Raw genomic sequence first — 20,913 nt, forward strand, 5'->3', positions numbered from 1 at the left:
TTGGTTTTATTACAAATCAGCTGTTGGTACTTGCAGAAAGCAGTATCTTTCCCCATATTGCTAATTACTTCAAAACATCAAAGGCTTTGAGCACTCTAAATTTCATAGCTTAATTACTCAAATGGAGAGAGATTTGCATTTCAGGTAGATAGACTCACTGGAATGAGACTGCTGTTACCATTTTATTTTTGACTCCTAATTACAAGTAAGTAACCAGTCAGATTACTGGTTGCATCCAAGGTCTGTTGACACAGCAGAAGGGCAGTAAAATAAGGTCAAAGTCAGCTTAAAGCCATATTTGAAAGCTCCCACATCTTGGCATAATTCAGAGTTTTAGATATGCCTGCAATAATGGTAAGGAAGCAATTATTCTAAGCAAAGATTTTGGCATTTCAACAGCACCCAAGCCACTCCCATCTTCTCACCATGCACTTCTACACTCTCTGAATTAGGGCTTGTCACACTGCCAGACTGCTCTGCCCAGCTGCAGGCATGTACAAAAGCTCTGCAAGCGCAGGGCTCTGCTTAATAATAAGAAAACACGTATGAGACAAGAAATGTTTTTTCTGGGTCATTTTGGTCAGGAAATCACTGTAGAACAGAGAGCTGGGTGTCTATGCCACCTTACGTTTTCCATTTTTAACATGGTGAGTGTGCATAGTCTCCTAGCTAAGGAAAAGAAAAAATAATAAAAAAGATAGTTCTAAAGGCAACTTGCAGCCAAATTACATGTAAAAATTGAGCCCACCCGTTGTGTTTAGAGGCACTGCCTTTTAAGGATTAGCTACAATTTCATTTGCATGCTGCAAAATGACAGCCGGCACCCACAGCATGCAAAGTTGCTTCATCTTCCTTTTTAGATAGCAATAACTAGAACCAGTGGTTAAGCAATGGAAGTTCATTCAAAAGCAACATCTGTTTGCACTTCAGACTTCAAATCACACTGTTGTGTTTGCTTTTCATCAACACTTTAGTTGTGAAGAGCAGTGGCATTTTGCATAATATTTAAGAATTTGCTTATGTAAAACATAGAATAATTACTTCTAAGATTTTAAAGAAAAATCTCATATTAAGTCACATTTCCTACATTCTTATCTGGATATTCTTCCTCTCCTTGTCTCTTCTGAGCTTTTGTTAGACAACATGTGTTGCTTTGCATATGAAAAGCATTATTTCTGCAAAACTAGCCTTCTTCAGTTCTTTTGGTTTGTGCCAATCTATGGTACACTGGTTTCATTGAGTTCTACTACATCACACTATGGCGCTGATCAAACGATCTGTGCTCCTACACATTCTGCTTGCTCACTAAAAGACAACTTTTGAGAGTACCGTTAGATAACTCACAAGTCCTTATGACCCAGACAACACAGACTGATATAGCTGCAGTGAGTTTAAAGGAGCTGTGAAATTATACCAGCTGTGGGTCAGGATAGCAACTTCTCGTTTCCACCAAGAATACTGAGATCAGTGTAGTGAAGATGCACAAAGTACAATGAAGGTGGTTCAGAGGAAATTAATAACTGTAACCTGCAGTGGTGATCTGCATGATCCTTCATGCAGCTTTGCTCGTTTCTTTGAAGTCCTTCTTAAGGGAAATGCTGAAGTAAGGAAGGACAAAACTATAAAAGAAGAAAATAAATTTCGAATTATAACCATTTTTAAAAGTTCTGCAGGCTTCAACCAGGATTTCCAAAGGTGACCGGTGAATTTATGTTTCTTGTCAGCAATACAGCAAAAGGCCCTGATCTTCAGAAAAGTACTGAAGCACCTGGAATATTTAATATGTTACTCTACAGTCTTGCAAAGCCAGGCCACTCTTTGCATAGAAGTGAGAAACTTCAAAATATCGATTTCATTTGAGTTATACACTCTTCCTTTTCTAGTTGAGACTTTCTGCTTGTTTGTTTGTTTGTTTTATGAGACAATGACAGGCTACAGAGAAGGTGGGTGGTGTGGAGCTTCCTTTGTTCACAGCTGTGTGAACAAAAGCAGACCAAACAACAACAACAAAGGTGTGTATTTCACCCTGCAGATTTACTGAGTGCAGGTATTCTCTTCCCTATATTGTTTAATACTGGAGGTTGGATATGGCTTTGCAGTATTAGGGATTTAATAGTTTTCTTTCTGAGACCACATCATCAAGAACTGGCTGATGAGAGGTCAGGAACTATAGAAACCCCTCAGAGAATTATGCAAGTTTCATCAAATTATTCTTTCCTTTGAAAATCTTGGTCAAACACTGCCTTGCTCAGAAGAATTCAGGGCAAGGACTGGTCAGATAAACTGCTGTGCTCCTTTCCTCATCCTAAGTGAAAAAAAACCCCCAACCAACAATAAGTATATGTATTGAAAGAAATAAAAATCAAGATTACAGTTCACACTCACTGCCATTGGAAGAAAAAAAGAAAAGAAAAAAACACCCAAAACAACTCCCTCTCCCCGCTATATTTATATTATTATATGGTGACCTGTTAGGAAAGCAAAGAGAGCTCAAGAAGGGTGTATGGATGTAAAAAAATATTTCAAATAAGGGGCTTATCAAGCCCTTCTTTTCTGACTGCCCAACACTGCCTTTTCAGGAGAAGAGCTCAGCACAGAAACTGGTGCTTAATTAGGTTAAATTTTTGCTTTGCTCTTGTGGTTCACCTTTAAAAGTTAAGAGCCATTGCTTTTCATCAGGTATGCCAGAAGGTGCTGGAAACGGCGCTCTGTGCAGTCTGCTGCAGATGCTTCCTCAGAGTCAGCAACTGTGCAGCTATCTCTCCACTCCCATGTCCCTGGGGAGTTCTCAAGGACAGGAGGTCTATTTTTCTCTTTATAGTGTCCATATCCATCCTAATTATTTTGAACCAGGCTATATGGATTAACAAGATCCTCTCAGTAAGAAGCTTTGCAGAAAGGGTGACCTCCCACCCTCCTAAGTTGTATGTGTGTGAGCTCAGCTGCAGATATCTGGAGCAGTGTACATGGCAGACCTGTATTCAGAAATGGCACAGGAGACTACTGTAATGTTTTCTCTTTAATCTGTAGAAACAAGACACTGAATTTTTCCCTTATACAATTTTATACCAGTATAAATGCCACCAAAGTTGACCAAAAAAAAAAAAAAAAAAATCAATCTGCTATCTACAGGCTTGACAGGTTCCTGAATTTACCCTCTCTGGACTTCAAGGTTTTGATGTGCTGCTTGTAATACTCAAATTATCCAGCCTTCTCGTTTCCCTGCTTAGGTTAACGTATTTAACATGGTGCTATTAATCTTACAAAACACTATTGCCTTTTTTTCTGTTGTAATCATTGATTTCTGCCTATCTTCTGGAGGTTTTGGCTGCTTTTATAAGAGGGCTATGCTGCTGTGGCAGAAACCAGATTTGTTTGGATAGAAAACACAAATGCAGAAAAATTAGGAGATGTAGGTCTGCAAAGATCTCCAGTGACAATACTTCAGGAAACTTGATAAAGCTGCATGTGAAGTAGTGTTTTTGGAAGCTGATAAGGAGTAAATGTGAAGATGAAAAAAGCACAAAGTGGAATTGTTAAACAGAACGTACTCACAGTTCACAAAAATGGTGAGGTTTGAAGGACATCAAAACCATGGCCCTGAAGTGAGTTCGCACTTTTGTGTTCTGCCATGATTTCTACTTAATGCTAAGATCAATGGGACTTTAACTTGGTTGTTATGGGAAGTTTCCCATAACAAAAATGCTGAGTTCTATGTAGCTGATTTTACTATCCTGGCTATTCTGGAGAATACATTTCCTAAGGACAGATTTTGCTTCCTATTACCAGTCAGGGTAACTCCAGGCTTCAAGAAAATGATCCTGGATTGACACCACTGCCAATCAGATCATGGTATCTTGCCTGAAGGTCACTGCCTTCGGGAAATTTTCTTTGGTTTGTAACGATTTCTATTTTGAACTGTCATTCAATTTTATCAAGTATTAAAAAAAACCAAACCTTTATCCTTCCTTTTATTGTTGAAGCTTCTACTCCTAATTCTGCCACCATTATTAAACAAGTCCTCCTTGTGCTTTTTAGTGAAGGTACTTATGTTACAGGGACATGATTCTTACCTACTTTTGATTAAAAAATGTTCGAGTCAAACCTTACTGAAGACAGAAAAGTTCTCTTTTTGAGAAAGTGTATAAAAATTTTATTTCCACAAAATACTGCACATACTATGTAAGTTCATACTGTATTTCCCGGCACTCTTACCCCCACCACAGTGGACTGTTATCACATCTGCTGTTATACCAGACATAATTGCACGTTTATCTCCACTTTAACTGTCCTCTCCTGAATCTCATCTAATCTGTTAATTTCAGATTGTGATTTGAAGCCCCAAACTGCATACATTTCTGACTGCGCTCTTACTGAGGCTGCCAAAAAACCTGTTACTCAGAAAGAAGAGAAAGTTATTTATTTCAGTCACTCATTCTTATCCTTAGCAGGCCAGGCTAAGCTGCGCCAGGGATATTTACTTTTGTAGAAGGTTTAGCCAAATGCAGAAACTCATATTATACAGTATTACATCTGTTTCATAGATATTACTCCCCAATACACTGAGGATGGCAGAGTTAGAGAAGTGTTATTTCTTTATAACTCATTCTTTTTTTTATCTTTTTGCAACATAGCTGTAGAGTCTTTTAACCCTTTCACTCAATATACCTCCCACTAAATATACCACACTGTCATCATCCACTCTTATTTCTTCTAAGCCAACAATTCAGTTGTTAAATATTAATTCTCTTTTAGCAGTCTAAACCAGATAGTCACGCATGGTCACTTCCAACAGGTTACATCTATCTGATGCTATATTCCGACCATGCAACATCTCTCCTGGTTCTTGCCACACCAACATGCCAACTTGAAGGTGATCAAGCTATATTTGTCCTATTTTACAGACACAGCATTAAGAAAGCAGGAAACAGTGTTGACTGACTACCCCATGAAGTACCAGTGCTGGCATTCATGGGACACACCACAGCCAAAGTTTGCCATGAGTGAGGGGGGAAGCACTCTGGAGAAAATAATGTTATTGTAGTAACATCATTTGGATCATATAATACCTTTCATCCAAGTGATCCGCACGATTTTACAAGTTAAGTACAAGTACTCCTTCAGATTGACAATAACACATAAGACATTTAAGAGTGTAAAGTAATATTGCAAGTAGTTCCTGACAGGAGGTTTTGGGGAGTATCTTAAACTACCTTTTGTCATGGAATGCAATTAGAACAAAATTTATCAAGAGATATTTGACCAGAACCTAAGCAAAAACAGCCTTAAAGAATTTGAAACTAATATCCCCTCTGCTCTCCCAGAAGACATTATTTTACAATATAAGACAAGAACTTCAAGTGATACGTTCATGACAGCAGGCTACAGCATTGATGAGGAGATGATATACAAAACTAGTGTGAAATCTTTTTTTTTCTCCTTGAGAAATACCACCCATTTTGGAAGAAGCCAGGAAAAAATGCCCTCTTACAAAGATGCTTAATTCACAGGATGTCTTAGGAACCATGCCTGGAGGTACCACATAAGAAAAATTCAATTTGTTCCTTGGAATACAAAAAACAACTAATTTGTAATCACAGCAGTTGTCTTAGATCATACATTCCAAGATAATTTCTAAAACATTCACAATATGGTGGCTCGGCTCCAGTACTGCTAAGCTGCCGTGGATCTCAACAAGAATTTTTTTGTAGTAGGTGCATGCTTGTACGTGCATACATGTGTACCTGTCTACTCACATAAGACAAAAGAGGAGTTTAAGGGTAGGATATTAAGGAACATTTACTCATTTTTTATGTTATCAAGATAATATTAAAAGACAAAAATATACAGTTGTTATACACTGGACATCAGAATAAAATGTTCATTGTTTTGAGAAGGTCATTGTAAATCCCTGCTTCGAGCTTCCACTTGCTCTCAGCCCAAACTGCCTTATTACTCTGCAAGTCTGGGGATAGCCAGCAAAACCCCCACTGAGGGCTCTGGCACAAGTGCCTTACTGCATGAGAATTCTGCAATAACTTTGACCACTACTTAAAAATAAATATTTATGTCCTAGCAGCTTCTTACATGCTGTAAGCAGCCTTTACATGTTGTGGCTTAGGTGTTGCAACAAGTTTGCAGGAGGTTTACAGTTACCTCTGTCATGATATGCTGCCACTGCATGTCATCATTAAGACAAGATAACAAAGAAAGACTGTATGAAGGTCTTCTTTAAAATTCTGATGAATTCTGTGAAAATGGGCCATGCTATCCTGGAGGTTAAAGCCAACTTGGAGTTAATAACCCTGAATTTCACCTTTAGCTAAACAACACCACAAGAAACCCCTCATAACTCTGCCTTTCATTCCCATTGCTCGATTTGAGATTTTATTTTAAATGTATGCCTATAATATATAGTTCTAAGTATAAACTACCATATTTCATATAAGCTTATTTATGCTATTGAATGTAATACAGAGCTGTTGTCTGACACAGCTGATTGAAATCAAATACACCATAAATTTTAAATGTCTGTATTTACTGTGACAGTTAAGCTGTTTGCATTATGCAGAAGAAATAACAGAAATCTTAAATGACATTTTAAGATCCATGATACTTTTAACCACAGAAAGTGTCTGGTCCATAAAAGAATAAAACTCCACTATTTAAATGTGAAAGTCCAAATGGTCTTGTTTTTTAAAAATCTGTTATTGCTTTCAGTGAAGTCGCATATCGATTTCCTTTAATGATTATTTGACTGGAGACGTCTTTGGGTATTGCAAAAAGTAAAAAACATAAACACAAACACTTCAAAGGCTGAAAACCAGGTCAAGTCCTCCAGTTATTTTCTGCTGTATGTCATATCCACATATTTTTTTCCAATTGTTGTGGAAAGGATTTCAAATATGCATCCAATAATTATGAGACACATGCATTATGCAATGCAAACTCTACTCCTTCCTGTCACAGACTTCATGCTAAATTAATATCGGACACACACACAAAACAAAAGCAAACCACCACCCCCTCCTAAAAAAACCCCTAACAAACCTATAAGAAAACATTCAGTGGGAAGTTTTGTGTTGAAAGATTTCTTCAGAAGATACTGCACACAGATTTCCTAACCACCACAAATGTAACTCTAAAATTAAAGTTAATTTCAATCCATGGACCATCAAAGAGGAAAGACAAGACAATGTCTTTGTAAACATCAACCCTCTCCAAGTCATGTGAAATCCAGCAAACATACATATTCCTGAAGCTAAAGCTCAAGGTAGCCCTGTCCTTCCAGATACCTGGGCAACCATACTAAACCCTGAGAAAACCCATTCACCTCTTCTGATACCATGCTTTGCTGCAAGTTCAAGAGTCTGCACAACCAAATATGACTTTGTGCTCTTGAACCTTTTGATTTCCTCTATATAAGGCATCCCTAGTCCTGACTGTGAAGACCCAGGAAAATCGCTCTAGCTTCCAGGGTGCTTATGCCTATCAGTGCTAATCATGAGTATAATCTTACTAAACTCTAATAAGAGTTTAATTCGAGACCAGGTCTATTAAGGAGCAGAAATCACAAGGGGGAATCTTATTCTCGCTGTTCAATGAAATAAATGAAATATCAAATTTAGAAGCTATCATGTATTTCCCATCTAAAAGCCTAACTCTCATTCACCCATCAAATTGCCCAGTAACACTCCAAACTCCAATGACAGGGACATCCATCCCAGTAGAAGCCTTCTTTCTGTCATATTTCCAGAAATCAACCTTTGTAACACCACTTTCAGCTTACTGGTGTATTCATTAGAAGAATTAAAGACCAGCATCCTGAGCACAGTTCAAGTGGTTGATGCAGGTTTATAAGAAGTAGTGAGAAGTGAAGCCATGGGAAGAAGCATCTCTTCTATTTTAATTAGGTGAAAATGAAAGATGTAAAACAACTTGGTGCATTTCCAGGTCTTTGGGGGCTTACTTGGAAGGCCACGCAGTCTAATGATTTCCTGCTGTAATTGCACAAAAAGGAGTTTCCTCCTTATTCATTTGCATCTCTTTCTTGCCCACTTTTTTTAGTAAGATGATTTAGCACCAGTGTCCACTGAATAAAAAAAAGACTGATTAATGTGCAGCAGCTGACATTATAGCATATACGTACATGTTAGTGATTGAAGAGCCTCATGTAATTGGATCAGAAATTGGATAAAATAATGAAAAATTTAACATAGCCTTTGTCTTTATATGTTACAGTGGGATAGCTGGGAGGTCAGCAAGTAGGAAACAACTAGGGGCATGTTATATTCTTTTCTGGTAAAAATTTGTTTAACACAGGCCCATGATTAAAAAGAATGTAGTATCCCACTGCGGCACAGAGGTACAAGAGAGGGAATAATAAATTGGTGGCATTGACAAGGTGTCATTTGTTATCTGCTTTAAAATGTCAGGTCATGTCATTGCACTGAAAAATTTTCTCTCTTGATGTATGTCTTACAAAGCAAGTTCAATGTTTGGCACTTTTCGATTTCAGTAAAAGAAAACAGCTTTTAATCTGGAAAGCACAGTAACCAACAGGAAAATAAGGTCAATTCAAGGCTCCTATTTGAACATTTTTTCACAATCCTCTCGAAAAAGCCTATTCTAAGTGGCCCAGTTCATCGTGGAGCCCTATTCTTCCTCTCTGAGCACCAGCTGGCTCTTTGCCCTTTTCTTTTCCCTCTTTTTAAAAAAATTAAGTGTGTTTCTGCAATTTCAGTAGCAAAAAGTAAAAAAAGAGAGAAATGTTAATTTCTGTAGAACTTGTGTGTTGTGATAAATAAATCATCTTTTCAGTCATGGAAATTATTAAGGGAACATTTCCCAGGCTGACATTATAACTTCATGCTGGAAACATATGTGAGGAATTAAAGTTAGTTATGAAATTATATCAATGACGAAATCCATTAAATAAACCAGACATGTTATAGGAGAAGAGAGTGGTTATTATGTTTATGTTTTTTGCATTAGTAGAGAATAAACAGAGATGAGTGAAATCCTCATTGCAAAAGCCTTTTTTCCCCATAAATCTATCAGAAACATGGAAGCTGAAAAGTGGGGGAATAAGCTGATAATGACAGAACAGAATGCAATTTCAAATTAAATCACAAATTTTATTCACAGGATGCATTTGCAAAAAAGAAAATTAAGACAGGGGTTATAGAAAAAACTGAAGCTTGCTCCTACAAAGTGCTCACAAAGACACTTCCCAATGAATCTTAGCATTAGTTACTTCTTGCACCATATGTACTTACAGGCAGATTTGGAGCAGTGGGTGACTGTTTTGCTGGGGCTGTTGGAGTGCTGGGTGTTGCCAGAGCAGTATTAACTGAGTAAGCATCTAGAAAGTGCTGTTGAATTTGAGCCTACGTGCAAATCTGCCTTTGTATGTTTTTTTGCTTCTTCATTTGTTTGCACAGCCCTCAACTTCAGGACAGCACCACTGTGCAAGGCTTTAAACCAGCCTTCACAAACTTGGCAGCAATGTTTGCACCGGTTCAAGGGTGTTTTTCCTAAAACCAAAAGGGACAGACTATGAAGATCCCTGGCTTGGGAGGATGGGCATTCAACAAGGTGAAAAAACAGTTGCTAGTTCCATTCCCAGCCTAGTTTTTACTAGATCCTGCTTCTCTAGGCCTTTTTTGACCTTTTTTTTCCTCCATCAGTGAGATATATTCAATTCATCAGTTCTCAATTGGATCCTAAATACAATTTCTTCCAAATTAAGCTATTTAATATCTCTGGCCTGCTTTACCTCCACCAGCCATTGTATATTTATCCAGAGGAAAATTTGGAAAAACAGCACATAGTACTCTAGGAATGAAGATCCTTGGGTTGTGACTAGGCTTTATTCTGCTTCCTCTGTACATCAGTACAAATATAGAATAGCTCCACCAAAATCCAAAATCAGTGCTGCTCTTTTTTCCTGTCATCCTAATGAAGATCAGATCCTGGTCCATCAAACCTCTGTTTCTCCAGTTCAACTACATCTCAGCGTTAATAGTTTTCATACATTCTCTCCTCACCACAACTCCTCTGGATTTATCCCCAGAATTTCAGGAAGAAAACATAGTGGGGGGAGGGAGAGGAGGAAAAACCAATTTTTAAGGAACAGGATGAAATTGCACACCAAAAAAAAACCCCAAACCTCTATACCAGGTGTGCATTAAAAAAAAAACAAACACGAAACACCAAAAAAAAAAAAAAAACCAAAGTAAAAGTTGGCTGAGCTTCCTGGGCACTAACTGCTTTCAAAGTTAATGGCTAGTTTGTACAACATAATACTGTAAAGTCTAATTTATGATCAGCACCTCACAGAGCACACAGCAAGTTCTTTTGAATTTTTCATATTTCTGTAGTCCAGCTAGAATTTTTTTTACATCACCTTGAGCTGTATGTCTTGAAGACACTAGAAAAAACAAGCACCTTGAGTTATGTGGCAATGTTTCACTTCAGCTATTATGGTACGATTGTTTAGACTAGCAGAGTAATAAATGGCCCAATTGTTCACAAGGGACTAGGGATTGTCAAGCAAGGGGGATTATTGTTGTCTGTGGTTTAGTAGCTAGCATTTTGATTTGATGCCTGATACAGATTCGTAATTAAAATTCAATTTGTGTGTGAGCATGCAAGTGAGAGACAGAGAAAATGTGCATGCATTGTACAGGTGATGGGGAGAGAGATATTTTTCTCTGCATATGGACTGGTCCCAGTGAGGGATTTGGGATATTTCTAGTGAGGTGGCACAGCTAGAGACTGAAAAAACCCTGATATCTAGGGTTAAGAATCTACTACAGTGTATGAAAGATCATCCAAAATATGTGCATAGAGGGCAGGCAGTCACCTAGAACTAGCTACTAGGAAATACTAACCATATAGGTGCTTAAGAAATCTTACCTCTCCATAGCTTAGGTACCTGCCTTCATTCCCTTTAGGATACCAACCTGGGAATCCATTCCTAAAATTGTTAACCTATTCCTTGAACAAACCTACTCTGCTCACCTTTTTTATACTGCTGGAGGAAAATCAGTTGCTTTTATCACTCAGTTTTATTATAATAATCTAGAAATTGCAGCTACATTATTTTATATTTTTTTAATGTGTCATGATATTTATATAAGACTTCTGTCATTTAAGTGATGGGATGCTAATACTGTTTTACCACAGGATATATTTCAACAGTCTTATCCCACTTATTGAAATAAGTTCAAGTTTTACCATGAGCAGTGTTAGCAAGATCTTACCACTCCTAAATGCAGTGCACCAGCAAACATCTTTTACACTGCAGTAAGGATAGTTTATTTTATATTTAATCTGGGAATACTTTATGTTATTATTGAAACAGTGAATGCCACAGAAAGGCAGATTGCCTGTCTTCATTTTTGCATCAGGAAATAAGTATTTGGCATTTATCACCTGCGAGGAAGCTGCTGACATAGATGTGCATAGATGTTCAACCATTTCCAAAACATACAGAAGTGCAAACTCAGACTATCATTGCTAATAGCTCCTTCAGCATTAGAAGTGGTAAGATACTGCTGCCCCACTGTCACATGCCCATAAACTCTTTGTTTAATAGGAGTTATAAATTAGAGATCATTCAAACTTTCCTGCAATATTTTTCTAACAGACAAATCATAAAAGCTAAAACAATTACGATTTACTGATGTGCAGCTATAGCATTGGAGATTATTGCCTTCTCTTAGATTTATTAGGAGACAAATAACAGGAATGCCAGGCTACAGTTTAACAGGGTTTCTAGGACTGAGAATTAAACAGCAGTCCATGCATCTAGTGGATGCCACTTGCCTGCTTCTGCCATTTGCTTAAAGAAGTATTTTTTAAAAGAATTAATAAGAATGAAAACAAATAGCTGTGAATATTGGCAAGAAGGAATAAAAAAGAGGGGTTTTTTTTGTTTGTTCAGTTGGTTGGTTAGTTGGTTTGGTTTGTTTTTTAACAAGAAACACATTTCTTCTATATGGATTTCAATTAAATGCTTTGTTCAGTCCAAACCCAGCTATCTAGTTTCATGTTGAGACTCTTAAGTTACATTTTGACAATTAAAAAGTGATTTTGAAACATCTTAGACATTTCATTCCAAAATGGCCAAAATTATGCACTTTGCCTTTCCTAATTTTGTGTTTTCTACAGAAGTAATTTGCAAATCTAGAAGAAATTCCCTCCAAAAAATTCTAATCCCCTGGAATCCTAATACTTAACATATAAAACTATGCCTGATTGGTTGTAAATAATTTTTTCAGCTTTTGTTTAGTTCTAACAATAACGTATTTCAAATATTATTGAAAAAATAGGAGGAAAACTTTGATCTGAAAACAAATACATCCAGCTCCATAATCTTACTAACATCGCTCCCAAAAGCAACAAAACCAGCATTTGAACAAAACTGAGATATCTGCTTTGTCAAACTCCTACTGTCAAAATTCTGAAAAAATTTTACCTGAATATGCTATTAGAAACTGGCTATAAAACAGTAATGCTATCAGGTAGAAGTGAACAATCTTTTTGTTTCCTCTTGTAAATGATCTCCACACTCTTCCTCTCTTAGTCTAGATTTCACAAATAGTGCATCTTCTGGTCATTAAAACACACATATTCTTTTAAAAGAAGACCCCGAACTTTTGCAGATGATAATCATACACACAACATGCTAAGTGTTTTAAGAAGCCTTTTTCTACAAATAACTGTTCGCATAAAAGCGTTGAACTGCAGCACACACAAGGGAGAAGCTTCTAGCATCATACTTGACAGTTTCAGTTCTAAAGTATACAAAAGGTACATTAGTTGCATTGACAAAGTTGAAATGTGCTCTTATAGTGTCATCTCCTGATAAAACAAATGCCATTAAAATACAGCAGATTTTATCCAGATACTGAAGCTGAGACAGATAATAATTTGCACACTTTCTTATTGTTAATGGCTGTGGCACTATATGAATGTAATGATCCTGCCTTTTCCATGTTTGCATTTATTTTAAATAGATAACTTGGATCTGGGGGTTTGGTGGCCCTCTCTCCACTGTCTTACTTCCTGACAGAGGAGGTGGCAGGGAGATATCCCCTCTTAACCAAACTGAGATATGGCAGTGGCAAGGGAGCACTAAGAGGCAAAGGGAGGCAGCTTTTGGAGAGCAAAACTCAGCATATTGGAAATATGAAGTCCCAACAGAGAACAGGAAGCATGCCAGAATGAAATGCCATAAAAAGAGGTCAAAAAAAAGTCTGCCTTAGTTGGACCCAGAGGAAGCACCAAAAGATACTGATAAACATTCACATCTAACTTGTTGTGCTGGTTTTGGTTAATTTTCTTCACAGGACCTAGCATGGGGCCATGTTTTGGATTTGTGCTGGAAACAGTGTTGATAACACAGGGTGTTATAGTTGTTGCTGAGTAGTGCATATACAGAGACAAGGCCTTTTCTGCTTCTCACACCCCAGTGAGTAAGCTAGGGGTGCACAAAGAGTTGGCACAAAATACAAATAAAGCCTGGTGAAGCTTAAGTTGAATTATATTATTTTTCCTCACCCTCTTCTTTTGAGTGAATGAAAATCAACACCAAAAGCAGCTATATTCCAGAATTCTGTTTTTCAAAACAGAAGACTACTATTGAGCAAATCTGGTATTTTCCAAGAAGAAAATTCACTTCTGACAGGCACTGTAAGGCAAAATAATAATTTGTGAATAATGAAATAAACTGCACTGAGCTGTACAACATGGGAAAACTCTTCTTAGTTACATGTTAAGTATGTGGGTTGGCTTTTTTTATAATTGCACTTTTTGAAAATTGAGGCACTTGGTTTTGGTTTTGTCTTTTTTATGTCAAGGGAAATGACAGAGCTATTACCAATCAGGGCAGAATCTGACCAACTGCAATATCACAGCCCAAAGGAAAAAAAAAATTTAAAAAAATCACATTTTCGGAACAGACCCAGAAGAACTAGTCTAAGGCGAATTCTTTTGTCTTTCATCAGAGCCTAAATGAAGGGCAGAGATATACCTGTCCATAAATTTCTCAAATTTTTTATAAGGATACAAAGGACTGACTTTGGTCTTATATTAAAATAAATATTCATGAATAATAGTGCTGAATCGAGTGAAGAATAACTTGGTCCCAATGACACTCTTGGTAATCCAGAACTACTCTAATAATTTCAATAAAGCTGTTGCAGTTTAACATTAACACAAAAAAGCTGAGAACTGAGACCACTGGAGCACACCTGTTTAAAAGGTATCTCACAAGTCAGTGATTCAAGTCTCACAAACACTGGTTTTCTCCAGAATAATTCCACAGGGTGAAATTAAAAAATCTTTGTTTGTACCAGTCTTCGTATAAAAGTCTGATGGCAGCAAGTAAATCACAGCAGGAGGATGGTAATTTAAAGGGAAATGCAGGGGATTGCCAGCAGAAGCGGTTGCACTGCAGTGGATCTCCAAGTGACTATGGCTGCTGTATTAACAGCACAAAGGCAACACAAAGCAAACTTGCTGGTGATTGACAAGAACACTAGAAACTCGAAAATCATCAAAACAAAATAGTAGCAGGATCTTTTTCCCTACACACCAAGAGATGTATCCCCTGCAGCTGGCCTGCTGAGCAGTCATCTATAACCAAAAGCGGTGTGTTTCAGCAGATCCCTTAGCCCGCAGTCTCAACAAGCACTGACTTGTTGGAAAAAGCAGTGAAAACCCATCCAACGTTTGCTGAGCTGGACTGGGTAACAAATATGAGCAGCTATTAAGGAAGGTTGATGAGATGGAAACCCATGCAACCAGAACTGGGGCATGCTGAAAAGAGCCTATAAAAGAACTGAAGCAGTGAGCAACAATCCCAGGAAGCACAGCACAGGGAATGAAAGCCATTCTGGGTAGTGTTAAACTATTAGAGAACGATATCCAAGGGGGATAAGCATTAATGAATCTTTAGACTGAAGAAGTCAAACTGAAAGCTAACTGAATACATGCTCCCTGCTGACAGCAATATCCTACACATCCTACCACCATGATGAAAACTGTTAATGTGGCGCCTAAAGAAAATTTTCTGCTCAAAAGCAGTAAAATCTTAAGTACAGCTGTTCAAGTCCCCAAATTGATAATAAGGTCTAACTGTACCAAAAGCACTCTCAGGAAACACTGGGGCACCTGTGCTTTGTGCTGCTGAACTGGTGGTCCACCAGCAGGACCAGTATTCATCTGGTTCTGAATATCCTTACTCCTTGCCTTTTAATGACATACATAAAAATACATATAAAATACTACAAAATCAAATGACCTTACAATCTACTACTTCACATAAAAGCTAATGAACATCCTGGGGCAATTTGTGTTTCTGGTGAGCAAGAGTAAGAACAATACTGCAGAGGTCCACAGTCCCTCCAGGCATCATCTCAAAACTCAAAATCAGTGGGCAAGTGTTCAAACAGCTCAGATCAGTGTAAGAACAAACAAACTGAAACTAATTCTTGTGCAAAGGGACAGGTCAAGACAGATGCAACACCACTGTGTCCTATTGCCCTTGCCGTTATGCTAGTCTGATGCAGGCAGGTGCAATTTAATCTAAGGGCTGATATCTACAGTCCGCTCACATGGACACCACATTATTTTGTTACCCAAATATTTATAAGGTGAGAAAATGCCCACTTGTGTATACAGTCATCCAGAAATTGATTTGCACATACAAAATATGGCAGATGGCACACACATGTATTTCCTGAGCAAGACACCACAAAAAAATACAAAACAAAAAACCTCAGGAAATTTTTTCTGTCAAATCACAGGAGTCTGAGTTGTAAAATGACATTTCAAACTTAGCATTCAATTTTCTGCAAGAATTGGCTTATTTTTTTTAAATACTTATACAATTCCAATCAGTTGGTAAGTGCCTATTTACTCAAGAGAAAAGTCACTTCTTATATGACTAGCATGAAGACCATTCACAATTATGCAAGCTATCTCGTAAGCCTTCATGTTTCAGTTTATAAACAAACCCTGAACTATCTGGGATTAGAAATAAAAGTGTGACAGGAAGAGGATCTCTGCTAGTGATCCCCATTACGGAAGGCTGCACTCTGAAAAAATCTGAGAAAATGCTCATCTGGAATGTCAATCCTATATTTTCAGTTTGCTTCACAAAGATATCACTGCTTTTGAAGGCTGGCTGGGTAAGGCAAGATATAGCAGCAACAGAGGTAACAGAAATAATTATTATTTTCTGACAACCACCTGTATGTGACTTTCCATTCAATTATTGTTATATTCTGATTTTAGATATCTTTGCATAAAATCTCTTACTATGTGGAATGCCACTTTGGCATTGTTTGGGCAACAATAGTTTTCCCCCCCACACTTTTTTTTTTTAAGCAGTTTCTGATTTTCTGGGGTTTTTTTGGTCCCACATTGGAATGAAAACTAAACCAGAAACCAGAACCTATATATATAAGAAATGTCCAGAAAGCAACAAAGAGTAAATTAAAGCACACAGAGACTAAACAATTCTCCAGATATCACTGGGAAAGTCAACTGTGCAGCTGGGAGAAAGAATGACTTTCTCAATTTACGCTATATTGCTTTAGTCATTAACCAGTGATGTTAATCCCCAGACCCACACAAAGCAAGAAATGTGACAATGAAATCTAGCTGAGATATTGTCAGCATTGCCATGACAAAGCACTAAATAACACCTGTAAAGTGCAAAGCCAAACAAACTGGAATCGGTTTCATGCACTGATATGTAGTTTGATTTACCATTACCTAACATGTTTCTAAGCAAAAGATCAAGCTTCCTAAAATGTTTACTTTCATAAGTAACTTAAAGCAAAAGAAATAATTAAAGTAATGTTAATAACAGTAAAGTTTTAACTAATAGAACATGCTAAAGGGTACTAAAAGGAAAAAATTACCATAAAATTTTCATGTAATCTTAACCAGTGGATAGGAAGAACAATAGTCTTTTCTATTTAATGATTTCTTTTGGAAGAAAAATTGTGTAATCCAAGCCTAGCCTTTTTTTGGCTATGTATCCATAACTGCGACTTCTGTCTACAGAAAATAAAGGTTCATTTAGGCTGCAGCCTAGTTTTTCCAGTCTGTTTATACTTTTCTCTATTGAAAAACTTACTTGAAAAATATTTGGCATTTACAGGCTGTGACTATACAACAAATCCATGACTCCAACTAGGAGTTGCAGATCGTGGGGCAGAAACCAACAAAGCTTTACTGAAAATCTTTGACATGGAGCATTCTTGTATACACTGGTATTTCTACTTTATGCTAATTTTGGGGGTCATTTTTTTCAAAATCCATGAAATCAGAGAGGAGGAGATCTAGTGGCTGCACATAGTAAAATTTGTCAGCTTGAGATTTGTTTCATTTCATTGTAAGGGATGGTGCAGGGAAAATTAATTTGAAACCAGAATTCAGAGGAAAAAATTGCAAATTAGCTTCTGGCTGTCAAAATGCTGCATTCTTTAAAGATACAGTGAGTAAACAGTTTCAGGGGGGAAAAATAAAAATCATAAGAAAATCTGCCATTTTACTTTCTTATTTTTTTCCCTCTTCAGTCATTCCTATACAGTTCTGCCTATGATCTTTTCCAGCAAGGACAGATTGCCCTGTTAAAAAGGACACTTCCTCCTGCACTATCAACAGGAAGATAATAATATTGCAAGGACTTACCCTGAAAAGGAGGCGGCTTTTTTAGAAGCTCAAAATAAACCAAAGAGCTGAAGAAATGAAATTAGGTTCCATTCAGCTTTTCTTTGATTTTTCTTTTTTTAATTAACTTTCTAATATTTTTCTTTAGACTTTTCACTGCAAGCAGCAGTTTAAAGATAAAGGAAAACCAAGCAGATTTCTGTAACATCAAGAAAGGGTCAAATAAAGGACACTGTGTACCTTTCCAGAGGCACCTGTGCTTTGCAGCCTGAACACAAAATGAGCCAACATCACTTGGCAAGTGATTTCTTTACTGGCTTCAGCAGAAACCCCTTGGCTCTCACTGTTGCCCTAAGTGTTGTGAATCAGTGATAAAGCCATACTCCTTTTTCTGCAAGTTTTGGTTGTTTATCTTTTCTCCCTTCATAGTGAATAGGGTGCTTTTGAAATAAAACATACAATTTCTCACATCTTGTGTTTGCTGCAGGACAATGGAAAAGATCAGCCAATTCTAAGCAAAGTGGTTACCCTTTCAAAGAGTTTTTCTAACAGGAACAGGTTTTTTTATAAAATCTGGAAAACCTGGAGAAAAAAAAACCCCAAAAACCAAAAAACCCCAAAACTAAAACTCCACATCTGGAGACAGAGAGCTAAAACAAAACTAGGAGTTTGTCTTCAAAGTCGTAATCTCATAGCTACCTGAACCAAATCAAAGAAAACATAGTGTGATCTATTTTCCTTAGGTAAACCTGCCTGTGCTCCTCTAAAAACACTTAAAACAGCAGAAAACAACTGTTCCAGTGTATCATCATGTCCCTGCCAACTGGTTTAATCTTTGCACACAAAGACACACGAGCATACATATCATACTAGCATACAAATCCCTACCTTTTCCTCCTTAGAATAAGCTAATGACACTTAAGCAGTGTCATCCAACAAACTGCCGGCCAGCACAGCAGCTGGCTATACGTACACAACTGTTTCAGTTTGGCACATCATACTTGTAGCAGGCAATATAGAAGAGTCTTTGCATTAATAATGTAACACAATCTTGCAATAGCTGGACCAGCTTTTTTTCCTCCTCATTGTTTTTTAGCATCTCGTATTCTCCTGCTTGATTCAGATGTCTCTGTTGCTTAAACTTGAACTTTCACTCAAGGGTTTTTGTAGGGCAGCATCAAAATGTACCTCCAAAACAGCTGAAGTATATAGCTTCTTTTCTATGCTAATGATTTCTTTCCCTCCAGAGAAGGTTAAATTATCTACCCTACGCTGGTGCTGTAGCTCTAACTCTTATCTTTCCTGATTTCACAGAGTCACAGTGCAAATGCTATTGCCATTGCCTTCACAGGGAATCAAAGTTGTTCTGCTGCCTGCAGAATCTCCTGCACACTGCTGGCAGGGAACTGACTGCATGGGAAAGCAGTTTCTTCCACCCTTCTCTGCATGGCCCGAGAAGCAGAAGGAGGATCACCACTGGCTATGCTTTGAGCCCAAAAAACCACTGTTTCTACACTTTCGGGGGGGGGGGGGGGAAGGAAAGGAAAAAGAAAAAAAAGGAAATAAAACCAAATAAAAACAGTATTATGTTCTTTCTCTATTAACAGAAATTTGTTGCCATAAGTACTACCATGTCCTCAGGCTACTTTGTCACATCCTTTAAAGATGCTTGGGAAGTTACCTCAGTCAAAAAGGTGCACTTCAAAGCAGCCACAACTCTGTTCAAGCATCCCAAGTGCTCTTAGCTCCCATCTTGCAGAGATGGTACAAACAGGGAACGTTTCTGCAGAGGGCAAAAGCGGGAGTCTCTGTCCTAGGTGCTGATGCCCATTCAAGTTTAAATCAGGGGACAAAAATGCGGACTCCATGAAGCTTCCGTCATTCACGCTCATGTGCAAAGTAGTTCTCACTTTATCTACATAAACTCAAAAGCATTGCAACTGAGTTCTTAAAAAAAAAAACAAGCAGAAAGTGAGGTCACCAGATATAAGAAAAGGATCAAATTCCATCCCAGCTAGCTGGCAATCACTGAAAAAGGGATCTTTTTTTAAAGATCCTGCAAGCCTAAGCAGGATTTACCTGGTAATACAAATGCATCAGAGCTTATGGAGAAAAACGAAAGTAAGTACTGCCTACTAAGAATATTATCACCTCCACAACACGCCAGCACTAGTTGCTATCCACAGACCAAAGGTTTCTTTCCTCTTTTCTTCTCGGCACTTGATTTTTAAATTCTGAACCAAGGTTAACAGACACGTTTTTTCATCCAAATATGAGGGTGAAATTTACTAAATAGCTGACCCTGATCTTGGGGGGAAAAACTCCTGAATATCATTTCTTAACCATTTGTAACTGATACTGCAATGCTGTCTATTTTCAAGTTAGAATATGAAACTCTATCAAGATTTCTGGATCTCTAAGTGGATCAGAAAGATTTTAGGTTAATTCCACTGTTGCTTTCAGTAAAAGCTGAATTTCACTCCCTCCCAGATATATACCAGAATATCTCAGCTACCACAGAACTTTTTTTTTCCTTTTTTTTTTTTTTAACATTTCATGAGCTTACTTTATCATAAAGCAGAAGTCATTGATAGACCAAAGATCATCTATAATATAGTTATTTCAGCCAGGACTATAAGAATCCCTCATGAAGAATTGCCAAAATGCAGCAAGCCACTCAATGATCAAGAACTGCAGCATGACCTACAAGCAGAAAGGTCATTGTTTTGAGCTATCTATCTGTTCCCTGTATAAAACCTCAACTCTCAGCTTCCCAGCTAGATGCCTGCTTTTCTACTCTGGTTAGGTTTTTTCTATTGTAAGGGTTAACTGAACTGAGTCAGCTTCCCTTATTCTCGAGGCCTAATCCAGACAGCCCCCTCCTGGCACTGAGATCTATAGAAATCCATTTTCACTGTGTACATTTCCCTGACAGAGAACCCGAGGAAGCTTTGCAAAAGTTCAAAATATTGTTATTACTTTGTGGACTGTGTCATAATTGCTTGAAAGAAAACTCATGACATTCTACCACTTCATATTTACTATTACATTTTTTTTCAGTCAAAATTATTAAATTCTGCACTGAAACAGATAAAAGTTTCTTCACAGACATTCTCCAGATAAAAATAATTTCATGAGAAAAATGGTATTGCCCACCTTTTCCTTTGGTGCTCAATTTCACTTTTGTAGAACAAACGAAGAAGTCACCAAATGTTTTCA

The sequence above is a fragment of the Strigops habroptila genome, chromosome 7 (assembly GCF_004027225.2).
Source record: "Strigops habroptila isolate Jane chromosome 7, bStrHab1.2.pri, whole genome shotgun sequence".
Classification (NCBI taxonomy): Eukaryota; Metazoa; Chordata; class Aves; order Psittaciformes; family Psittacidae; genus Strigops; species Strigops habroptila.